An 11,748-nucleotide genomic window follows, 5' to 3' on the forward strand; every position below is an offset into this window, starting at 1 on the left:
CAAGTAGAACAAGAAATGCACTCACTGCCTTTCATATGAATCCCTCTGTATCACACTTTGACAATAAAGAAAAAAATAAAAGCAAATAAAAACAAAAGGTCTTACTCAGAAAAAAAAAGGGAACTGAAAGACACCCCCAACTCGGGAATGAGGTTATCAGAAGGGTTCAAACATCATGTAATAGTCATGTAGGTGAGTTGCTAAATGTCAAGTCATTCAGAAGCTGAATTGTGCTTTCTACCGAGACTAAGGAGAATAATAAACATTTGTTGAGAGTGAACTTAACATTAGACACTAAAGCAGGCTCCATTCATACCAATGACGTACAGTTCTCCATCTCAGTGTTCGCTAAACTCATCCCTGTGCTGATTTACAAACCATTAGATCCCCATAAAATAAGTTGTTTGTGCCAGGTGCAGACAACAGACCACATGTACAAAGAAATTCTAATTTGAGCACAAGTCATGGCAAGACTAAAGCAGAAGTTGTCATTTTCATATATATGAATCTGTGTGGTTCATTCAAATCACATTGGCTAGCAAGCCACTACTTTGCCCTTGAAGGGTTAAATGGTTTCAAATATAATATTTTAACAAAATCTTTTCCCAAATACTTCATGAAGTAACTGTATCTATCATTCTAGTGTTTGCCTGAATACCAGCTTACTTGACATGATAACTAACATACTTGACTTAACTTACTTGACATGATAACTAACCCATGCATGACTTAGGAGAGCACAGTTTCAACAATACATGCTGTTCTCTTCCGATGAGATCACATTTTGTTCTATCAAATTTATCTACTGTCCATACCATTTAGATCTAATTTTCTGCCAATATGACTTAAGAAAAATATTTTCTTGTTACTATTTCAGGTTCAGCCTGATATCTAACAAGTTGATAGTCTTCTTCTACCTGAAGTACCATCGGTCATAAGGCTGAGCCTAATTTCCTAACAAGTATGCAGTGTTCTTTCCACCTAAGTACCATAAGCCATCATGCGTGGTAAGCAGTGGTGACACTCATGTCTCAGCTGGTGGCTATGACATAGGAGTCTGTCTCTGGAAAAGCTATGTCAGTTTTGCTTTCTGGCTTGCTTTGTGTCTGTGAAATCTCAAGCTATAATTTATAAGCTAAGCAAGTACAGATACCACAATATTTTATACTTAAGTAGCACCTTTTTTTTGTAAGGATTCCAAGCCCACTTAACAAAAACTACTCATATATTATAACCACATGACATCTCTTTGATAGACTGCAATAAAAATTACTTGAAGTGCCAAAGTACACACTTTGCTATCAACACACTTTTGCTATCAACTGTTAACTGATTATTAATTATCAGCTGACAGAGGGCTGACAGCCTTCTTGTAGTGAAGAGAAAAAAGGCAATGTTGAACAGTCCCAAGAGAAGCACAATGGCTAAACAAGAGGGCATCATGTTTTCTTCAGCCTTTCTGTCAAATGATGCTTACTAATGAGTTTGCAGAAAACATCCTATCAGAACCTACTAGAAAACAACCTGACAAGAAAAAAAATAGCAATGTTTATTGAAAAATGGCGCTTATGAGTTCTCTCTGTTCACAGTATGACAATGCTATCAACAGCAACAGGCCCTATGAAGTCTGACAAGGGTGGTAGTCTTACAGTAGAAATATGCACAGTCAGTGTGTCATGAGATACTGACTGAAAGAAAACTGTGTTTGCCTTGGAGAGGTTTGAATATCAGAAAAATCATTAAATGAGAGATTTTGGCTCCTAGAGGAATATGACACACACACACACACACACACACACACATACATACATACATACTTGTTATTACCATTAACTTCTTTTTAACAAAGGAAAAAAATGTCCAATTTCCAAATTTAAGAAAGAATCACTGAGAAAACTGAGACTCTCATTAGTTTCCTCCTCCGCCACCATCTTGTCTTTCCAGGTCTAGTATGCCTGTTAATTAAGCTTCACACATTTGGCAAAACAAGTCACAAATGCCAGCCTCTAAGGTGAAAGGACCACATTTTTTTTAACCATTGTTTACTACTCCCTACCAAAACAGGAGTGTAGAGGTCCCCCAGCTTTCCTGTTCTTATCTTTATTCTCATACTTCTTAAATTCCAATCCCAACTTCTGAGCTTCTCTTTCTTGATTGTCATCCATACACATTTTATCACCATGTTTACTCAAATGTGATCATCCCTCCAAATGAAAATGTGATCTAGATGCAGAAAAAGGAAATGTATATGTGTATAAATGTCCTTTAGATGAAGAGAACCGATGTACATGCATTTCCTTTTAAGGTCTAAGTTGTAGATATTTTATTTTCATACTGAGCAAAATAATACGGGTTTCACACTATAAAGTCTTGATTGCAAATAGTGTATGTGTACAGCTATATAAAGGAAAACACAGGAAACCTTTGGGAAGGTTTGAGAAAGTTAATATGGTCAAAAAATAAGTAGAAGGTGTTCTTTCTGCTATCTCAAATGTATTTATCCTACGGAGATTCTGTTTTCCTTTTTGAGGAAAATGGCTAAACCTACTAGAAGTGACTAAGAAAATCAGCTTGTCTTTCCATAGTCTCAGAGCTTGATACTTACTGTATAGATTTAGGGTTTATCACATGACATGGCATGTACATAAACAGACACACATGTACACACACAAACGTAAGTAATTTCTACAGTAAAGAAATTAACCTACCCATCACTTTCCACCGATACGTGTGTGTGTGTGTGTGTGTGTGTGTGTGTGTCTGTTAAGAATACCTGAAATAGAGCTGTGTAATCCTAGGAATGCAAGAGACTGCGATCTGGGGATCAGCTTGTTCAAAACCAGCCAGGGCAGGAAACTCCAAGAGACTCTTATCTCCAATTAATCACCAAAAATTCAGAAGTGTGGCTCAAGTAGAGTGCTAGCTTCATTTTTAGCAAATTTCCAGTATATAATGTCATTAGCCAAAAACCCTTATACTCTACATGAAACAAACTGATTCATATTTTAGTTTTATATTGTCATCTATTATCCATAATCATCCTGCTTGACTGAAAGTTTAAGCCTTTCCAAGGGCTTATCCTTCTCTCTGGAAATCACTTTTGTACTTTTTTTTTTTTTTGGCCGGTGGTGGGGTTTGAACTCAGCACTCCCCCTGAGCTCTTCTGTCAAGGCTAGCTCTCTACCACTTTGAGCCGTGGCACCACTTCTGGTTTTCTTGGTTAATTGGAGAAGAGTCTCACAGACCTTCCTACCTGGGCTGGCTTTGAGGCATGATCTTCAGCATGATCTTCAGGTCTCAGCCTCCTGAGAAGGTAAGATTACAGGCATGAGCCACCACTGCTCACCCAGATTACTTTTCTACTCTTATTTGATATCTTTTTCAAATTTGACATCCTCATGAATTCATGAAGCCATTTTATTGCTATGCATGACTTACTTCACTTAGCTGATTTTCCTCTTGTTTTCTTTTAGTCTATACCAATGTAAGATTAAGTTTCCAAAAAAATTACCCACACTCTTATATGAAAGTACAAAAGAAATTAAAATTGTTCTTTGTAATGTCTTCCAGAGAAAAATGGACTTAGCTAAAACAAAATTCTCAACCTTTCTTAATAAAAAATTTTAAACTAAAGTACCACTTCCAATTTTCTAGTGGTTACCTGAAGATAAGGGTCTCATGGGCATTCCTGCCTGGGCTGGCTTTGAATCATGATCCTCAGACCTCAACCTCCTGAGTAGCTAGGATGACAGGCATGGACCACCAGGACCACTTCAGGATTGTTAGTTTTCAGTCCTATATTCTTTTTATATATACCTTCACTACTAATTCTCTGACATTAACATTCAAAGATATAGTACCCATACTTTTAGGGAACTTAACAGTCTAGACACACACATGCAGTGTCCACTCTACTTGACGGTTCCAGCCTGAGGGCATCTGGTGAGCACCTCGGGCCACTTGGCTGGGCCCCGGGGCCCCACGTCTGCAACCCTGAGTGCTGGGGAGGTTGAGGGTGGGAGGCTTTTGGTCCAGTCACCCTGGGCAGAAACGTTTGTAGGTCCCTTCTCAACCACGACATCATGCCACACATCTACCTAGAACAGGCACATCCAAGTCCAGGCAGGTGTCTGTGCAGAAAGCAAGACGCCATTTCAAAACTCAGAGAAACAGGTGGGACAAGAACTTTGCTATCTCTATTTCTGACATGGGTCTAATAACCAGAATATACAAGTATCTCAAAAACTAAAAATCCAAAAAATCATTAACCCAGTTAACAAATGGATCAAAGGAGTTAGAAAGTCACTTCTCAAAAGCACAAATGGCCAATAAATATGTAAACAAAAAAAATTGACCATTTCTGGTCATAAAAAGAACAAGTCACAACAGGGCTGAAATTCCAGCACATGCAGGGCGGGCCTGCGCGGCCAGTGCAGGCGCGGGCGCGGGGAGGCAGGACCGACGGGGAGGCAGGACCGACGGCGCGGCGGTGGGAATCAGAGCGCAGAGTCCTCACAAAGCCGGCTGCCGGCCACGCCGGGATCCGGGAACGTGAAACTCACCTGCGTGACAGGACACACCAAGGGAGCCACGGGGAGGTCCGGAAGCAACCCGGACGCCATGCCGTGGGTGGACCGAAAGAGCAACACACACGCTTCCGTGGGGAAGGGCGCGATGGCACGACCTGCCTGGCCCTTGGGCGCTTGGCCCACCTGGAAAGCGCCGCACTGAGTGAGGGAGGCCAGGCTCGGGAGACAAAGGGGCATCCTTGCTCTCCTAGGGGGCCTCAGCCACGTGTAACCTACACCAAGGGTCTGCGTGTGATTAACACATATACATGGCTTAATTGACTCAAGTACAGGAGATGCAGGAGTGAACCCCCACGGCATGAACCTTTTCAACACAAAGACAGTGAATGTCAATGACAATGAATGACAATGAATGACAATGAATGTCAGGAGGCTGAACCAAGACTGTAAGGGGAGGGATGAGTGAACAGAAAGGGGAGTGGGGGCAAACCCAGCCAGAGCCCTCAGTATACCTGCGTGACAAAGGAAATTGAACTGTGACCTGAGTCTGGGGACAAGGAACAGATGGGATGGAGGAGAACTGTGGAAGGTTGACTCTGATCAATCGGATCAGATGGACATTTAATTTTAACCCACTGTGCTCCATTTTGAAGTTCAGTACTTATCAAGAAAGGGGGTAGGTCAGAGAAAAACAAAGGTAGAGGTGAGGCTTACCAGTATAGTAGTATCATTTAGTGAGTACAAAGCCTTAAGTTGAAACCCCAGAACCATCTGAAATGGTAAAGAGAAGGAATGAATGTGAGAACTGACTCTAAGAACTGAAGACTGGATTGGACATTAAATTATACGCAGGTACATGGATCTATAGATATATAGCTTGTTTCTAAATCTGTCCATACTGTATTTACATTAATATCTGCACCTTTCCACCTATCTATAAAAGCAGACATAGCTATCTCTCTCTCTCTGTCTCTCTCTCTCACACACACACACACACACGTACCCATCATCAATTTCATTTGTAGAAATTCCAGATGGTGTAGTCACCTGAAGAACAGATCTAAGCACTGGAACCTACTCTCATTTCAGTCTGCCTGTTACAGACTTTCTACTTGAGTAAAATCCACTCTTTTGTTTTTATTTTACAGGTGACAGTTACACTGTTACAGTGGTAATAATGCATATATTTTTCTAGAACTTGTCTTTGTGACTTGATAACATGTTTTAAACATTCTTCCTAAGATAACAGAGATATGTTTGTCTATAAGTGACATAATTTCCTAAACAAGGAACCCTACAATTTATTCTACTTTCTCTGTACTGTTAAATGTCCATTTTCTTCCTTGTTTCATTATTAACAATAGAAGTGAGTGAAGTTAAACTATGCTGACATCCTAAGTGTAGATAAGTGTGGTACATGTTCATTATCTCAAATGGCTGGATCTCAAAGTAATAAGTAACACATAATAAGAATGTGAGTGGAAGCAATGTCGATACATCTAGGATATTCCAGGCAACATCCTTTTGAAATATGGAAATAGGAGCTCACCACTCAGAACCAAAGCCATGAAATCTACTTAGAAATGATTCCCTAACTCCAGAAAAAAGTTTCATAATAACAAAATATATTTTAGGTAGGTTCTAGGGCCTGCCAAACAAATTAATATATATCTTTCACACTTTCAAGAGAAAAGTACATCACCAATTTTTTTCTTGGGGCAGGCGTTTATATCTTTACCCAAAGTATGCAGATGTGATCTTGAAAACACTATATTTTCCACACAAAAGAACTGACTGGCATTGTTCTTAACTACTGCAATCATCACATATGGTTATTTTTATGACATGTTTTGTGCTGGCCATGAGTGAATCTGGAATGTACATGATTGTATTACTCCTGTGTTTTCTGGAAATGAATTCAATTTCTAAAATTATCATTTAGTATATAAAAATACAGATCACGTTACATATCTTTATTGGACCCCATGTTTACAGTCATGAATTTTAAGTAACCAAAAGCAGCTGATAATAAGATTATTAGTATGTACAAAGCATGCACTTAATTCTAGAAGCAGAGCTAGCAGCAATTAGCGGAAGTAGGTATTTATTCCTAATGAGAAACAGTACCCTAAATACTAATTGTTTATGCTAGTCCAATCACTGCAAATATCACTAATGGCATCATTAAATTAATGCAACACAACATTATAACTCCTAAACAGACTTATCGATTTGCTGTCAGATCTGCACAGTGATGAGCCTATTAGTATTTTCCATCATTTATGGGGCTGCACTAGCACCCGGTTGCTTTGCAATTATTTGTTTTTCTTCTTTTTCTAAAATCACACTTAGATAGCATGTCACTACATCAAACTCAAGCCACTGATCCATAAGGTTTAACATTTTTATTTATATGCGTTTGATATCCATAAATCTCTAGAAACGGACACAAAATAAAATGACTGTGCCACTATGATTACCAAAGTTAAGATAAGAAATTTAACATTAGTTTTGACATTTCTAAACTGAAATTCTCTAGATATTGTAAATGAGTTGGGTTTCACTGACACAGTAACTACACTTCTCATTTCCTGCATTTTTTCTACAGAAGAGACACTTCTAATTTAAATATCTAACCAACAAGTGAGAAATGAACAATATACTCCTTTCAATTGTTTGAAATGTCATAATTCTCTTCCCTTCCTTTATCTGTCCTCCTTCCTTCTTTCTCCCCTCTTTACATGAAGCACATGTGCAATGCATCAAGCAAGCATGGTTGCAATCCTTATGTTTTAACTTACCCCCATGACATGTAAATAAGATTCGTGTTATTTCCCTTTATCATCCAGATCTAGGCATGGCATGAAGACTTCCAAAATACAGCATGGTGAACAGAAAGAACACTGTGGAGAAGAATCGATAACTTTTGACTGTATCTACTTCCGAAATACTTTCCTGATTCATGACATTCCAAAATGACTGAATCAACTGAAATGCAGGACACATCTGAAGTGTGGAATACAGCATCCCTTCCCCAATGTTTTTACTGAACTCATATCTTCAAGTGAATTAGCATTTAAATGTAATGGTATTAAGTCTGCTAGATTGTAACATTTAGCAAAGATAGAAGAAATGCAAAATGTAGCAGGAAAAGTATTTTTAAATACCAGATTGACCCTTTTCTGTAATCTATGGAAAGCATACAGCACAATACCCAACCCAAATGAACCTTCAGCAAATGTTAGCGCCCTCTCCTCCCACTCACAAGTCGGTCTCATCACTGCAGCATATGTTAGCTCATCACTTCACGCCATCAAATCTCCTATTTAGTCTGGGAAGTAATATGGCATTAAAAGACTGCCTTCATTTTCGTGAGCTGGTGGGAACAGTAGGCATCCTCTAGAGTTTTCGCTGAGAAATGGCCTGTTAAGTCACTGTCCAGTCACGCAAAAATCGCTGTAGAAAGTTTAGAAAAGAGCCGTGCTAAGAAAGTGGCAAGGTGAATATTATATGCCAGCTGAAGTGAGTAGAGCATGTACAGATAGTCATTATCACATCACGGTGAGTGTGTGTGTGTGTGTGTTTCTGGAGGATGCCATTATATGAAGTGGGGAAGTAAACAAAGCTATGGCTCTCCACGGTACGCATACGTTTTCAAAATTGTTGAGGGTCTCAATAAAACAGAAAGTAGAGAAGAGGGACCCTGCTATCTCTTGAGACATTGGAGTTTATGGCTCCAGGACATTCCGACTCAAATGGGGCTTACTCCACGCCTCCCGCACCTATCCTCATGGCTGCAGAACTGGACTGCACTGCACTACAGTACAATACAGGAGCTTGTGGGCCCTTAGGAGCAGGTGCAGGCCACTGTGACAAGCTGAGCTGCCTCCTCTTCTGCACTGTCCTGCTGACGCAGGGAGACAAGGCTCCACCAGGAGGTTCTCCTTGGTGTCTCCTTCCCCAACTTAGAAGACACTAGGGGAAATGTGTTTTGTAAATAAAATGACTGTCTAGAAACAGCTTAATTCAGTAAGCTTTTCGTGAAGACCCTAATGTAGTACCAAAAATTCTGTAATTAAATAGAATGCTTATGAAATTTATAATCCATTAATAGTAAATATAGGAAACTATTGTCTTAAAATTAATGAAAACAAAAGGTGCCAGTTATATTTACAGTGTTGAAAAATCTATCTGTAGAGGGATTTACCTTATAAAGCTTTATAGTTAAGAACAGATGGCTCATACTTTTACAACAAAATCTTCAAACAATATAAAATGTAGTAGTCTTAGTCCAAAACACCTATCAAGTACAGTAATTTGGAAAATTACTACTTGAATCATTAAATTATTACTAATTACCCAATTGGTTTATTGTGGACGAGGGTAAAATCCTTCAGGATATAAACCATTAATTAAGTTTTTTTAATTAGTAAAATGCTTCTAATAAAATAATTTATATTTGGAAAACAAGATTTTGATTAAACTGCTCCAGGGATTTTCATTACTTCTGTTTTATAATAATATAATTTTATAATTAGTAATAAAAGTACTCCTAATTATGTAAAGATATTAAATTTAGTTAAATCATCTTGCTTTTATACTAACAATTAATTCTTGTTTTAAATGTGTCCTATTCAAGGGGATGCTAATAACTGCCTGTGGGCTTATTTTTCCTAAATGTATTCTTTGATCTACATGAGTCATCTTGGAATATGCCAACAATTCCAATATTCAGGAGCTGAAGCAGGAGGATTGCAAGTTTAAGAAAAGTCTGCATTATACAGTGAGATCTTGTCTCAAAAGAAATCAACTACTACACAAATCTGACATATTTTATTGAATTTTAAGTTATTATTAAGTTGTACAAAGGGGTTACAATTCCTTCCGTTGGGTTGTAAGTACCATGCTTCTTGGTTACTGTCACGCCCTTCTTTGTGCTGAAGGTTTGTGTGTGGTACCCATCTAGATATAGCCTCAGCACTATGGTTAAAATTGTGAGGACAATTTAGACTAGAGTGAGTTTGAGGCAAGAATGAGTTGAATACTGAGATCTTGTCTCTCATCAACCATCAATCAATCAATGAATCAATCAAGGGAGTGTGCCCCCTTTTGCATCTGGCTATGGCCAGGCATGCATGTCCACTGTACACATACATTCAGTCTACATCCTAGTTAACTTCTTTTCCTGAAACAGAGTTTGAGCATTGTATTTTCTACCTCTTCTTCTGGTACAGCAGTTATCAACTCGATTGTTTCAGTGTTCATTTCTCATATCCAGTTTTCCTTATTTCTTATTCTTCTTTTCCTATTCCTTCTTTTTTGAATCAAGATTACTATGTAGCCCAAATGAATCTTATGATCTTTCTTACCTGATTTCTCAAGTTATGAAGATTACAGTGACTGGCTTTACTATACATTCTTAAGTTTCCACACTTTTTCTAGGCTGAATTTTCGCTATGGAGTTTTATCATTTGAATATATCAGATTTGTTATTTCTTACTTTTGCAATCTGTATTTATTTTATTTCCTTTACTTGCCTTATCCTATTGGCTAAAACTTCAAGTACTAAGTTGAGTAACAGTCATGAGAGTAGACATTTTTCCTTCCTTCCTGATTTAAGGAGAGCAAAGACTTAGTTTTCACCATTGAATATAAGATTAACTGTAGGTGTTTTGTAAATGTTTTGTCAACTGATAAGATTTCCCTGTATTACAATTTTTCCTGAGAATATTTATGAGTGGAACTTGAACTTCACCAAATAGTTTTTTCTGCAATAACTTCAGGATGGGTTTTAAAGATTAATATTTGAGTAGTGAATCATATGTCCAGGGCTAGAATAAATCCCTCTTACTGAATTTTTTTATAATTCTCATTACATAATACTGAGTTTTGTTTAATAACTTTTAAGGAAATTTTGCACTCATATTCATGAGAGGTGCTGTGTTTATTTGTATGCTAGCTTCAGTACCAGGATAACCACGATAGCAGCAGAAAAATGAATTAGGAAGTACTTCTTTCTCTTTCATTACCCTAAAATCATTGTGTAAAACAAGTTAACTCTTGCATCTATTCCTTCAACAGCTGATTCAATTCCACAGGGAAACCACGTTTGAAAACTGACTTCTTGCAAAAACTTTTCTCTTATAATGAAATCATTATTACATAACTTGTAACATAAGTTCAATTTTCCTGATGTTATATAAAATTACTATGGCAATATCTTCTTTCCAAATACTGCTAATTCACACTTTTTCCTTTTGTCAGTTTTATTAGGTATTTGCCAAATTCACTGAACTTTTCAAATAACTGGCTCTTTGTTTCATTAATGTTTTCTCTATTATTTATCTCTTCAACTGATTTTCTTCTTCATATTATAACTCTACTGTTTGCTTTGGGCTTATTTTTATATTTTAAGCTGTAAGCTTATTTTACTGGTTCAGACCTGTCCTCTTTTCTACTTCCTCCATCAGTCATCATTGCCATAGTGTAGCCCATAAGTTGTTTTTTTAATCATTATTGTAAAGGTGATGTATAGAGTGGTTAAGTTACATAATTCAGGTAATGAGTACATTTCTTTTCAAACAGTGTCACCTTTTCCTTCATTTTCTCCAAGTTTTTCCTTCCCCCTTCCACTCAAAGCCCACACATTTTGATACAGTGTCTCCAGTTTTGCAAGACTCAATATACTTTAGTATGTTAGTATTCAATATGCTCAACAATTTTGAAAACATATGCACACTGTGGATTTCCTTTGGAAATTCTTCCTCCTCCCTTTGATCAACGGATTGTTGAAGGCTCTGTTAATTCTCAAATGTTTATTAAGATTTTTATTGTCTGAGTTTTATTGATTTCCAGTCTAATTTCACTATGTTTGGAATATACACATGATTTTAATTCTCTTAAATTTGTTGAGATTTAATGTATGGCTCAATATATAATCCATCTTTGTATATGTTTATTGAGCAAGTGAAGAAGACACAGATCTGCTGTTTGATGAATGGACTGTCTGATAAATGTATGCTTTATTCACTTGGTTAATAAAGACATTGTTTTCCATGTCATTTATAATTTTCTACATGTTCTGATCAAATGCTGAGAGAAGAGTGTTGCTGCCCCCAATTAAACTTGTGTCCTTACCTATTTCTGCATTCAATTCTATCAGCTTTCAGTTAATGTATGAATTTTCAGCGGTGATTTTTGTTATTCATACATATTTAGG

The sequence above is a fragment of the Perognathus longimembris genome, chromosome 3 (assembly GCF_023159225.1).
Source record: "Perognathus longimembris pacificus isolate PPM17 chromosome 3, ASM2315922v1, whole genome shotgun sequence".
Classification (NCBI taxonomy): domain Eukaryota; kingdom Metazoa; phylum Chordata; class Mammalia; order Rodentia; family Heteromyidae; genus Perognathus; species Perognathus longimembris.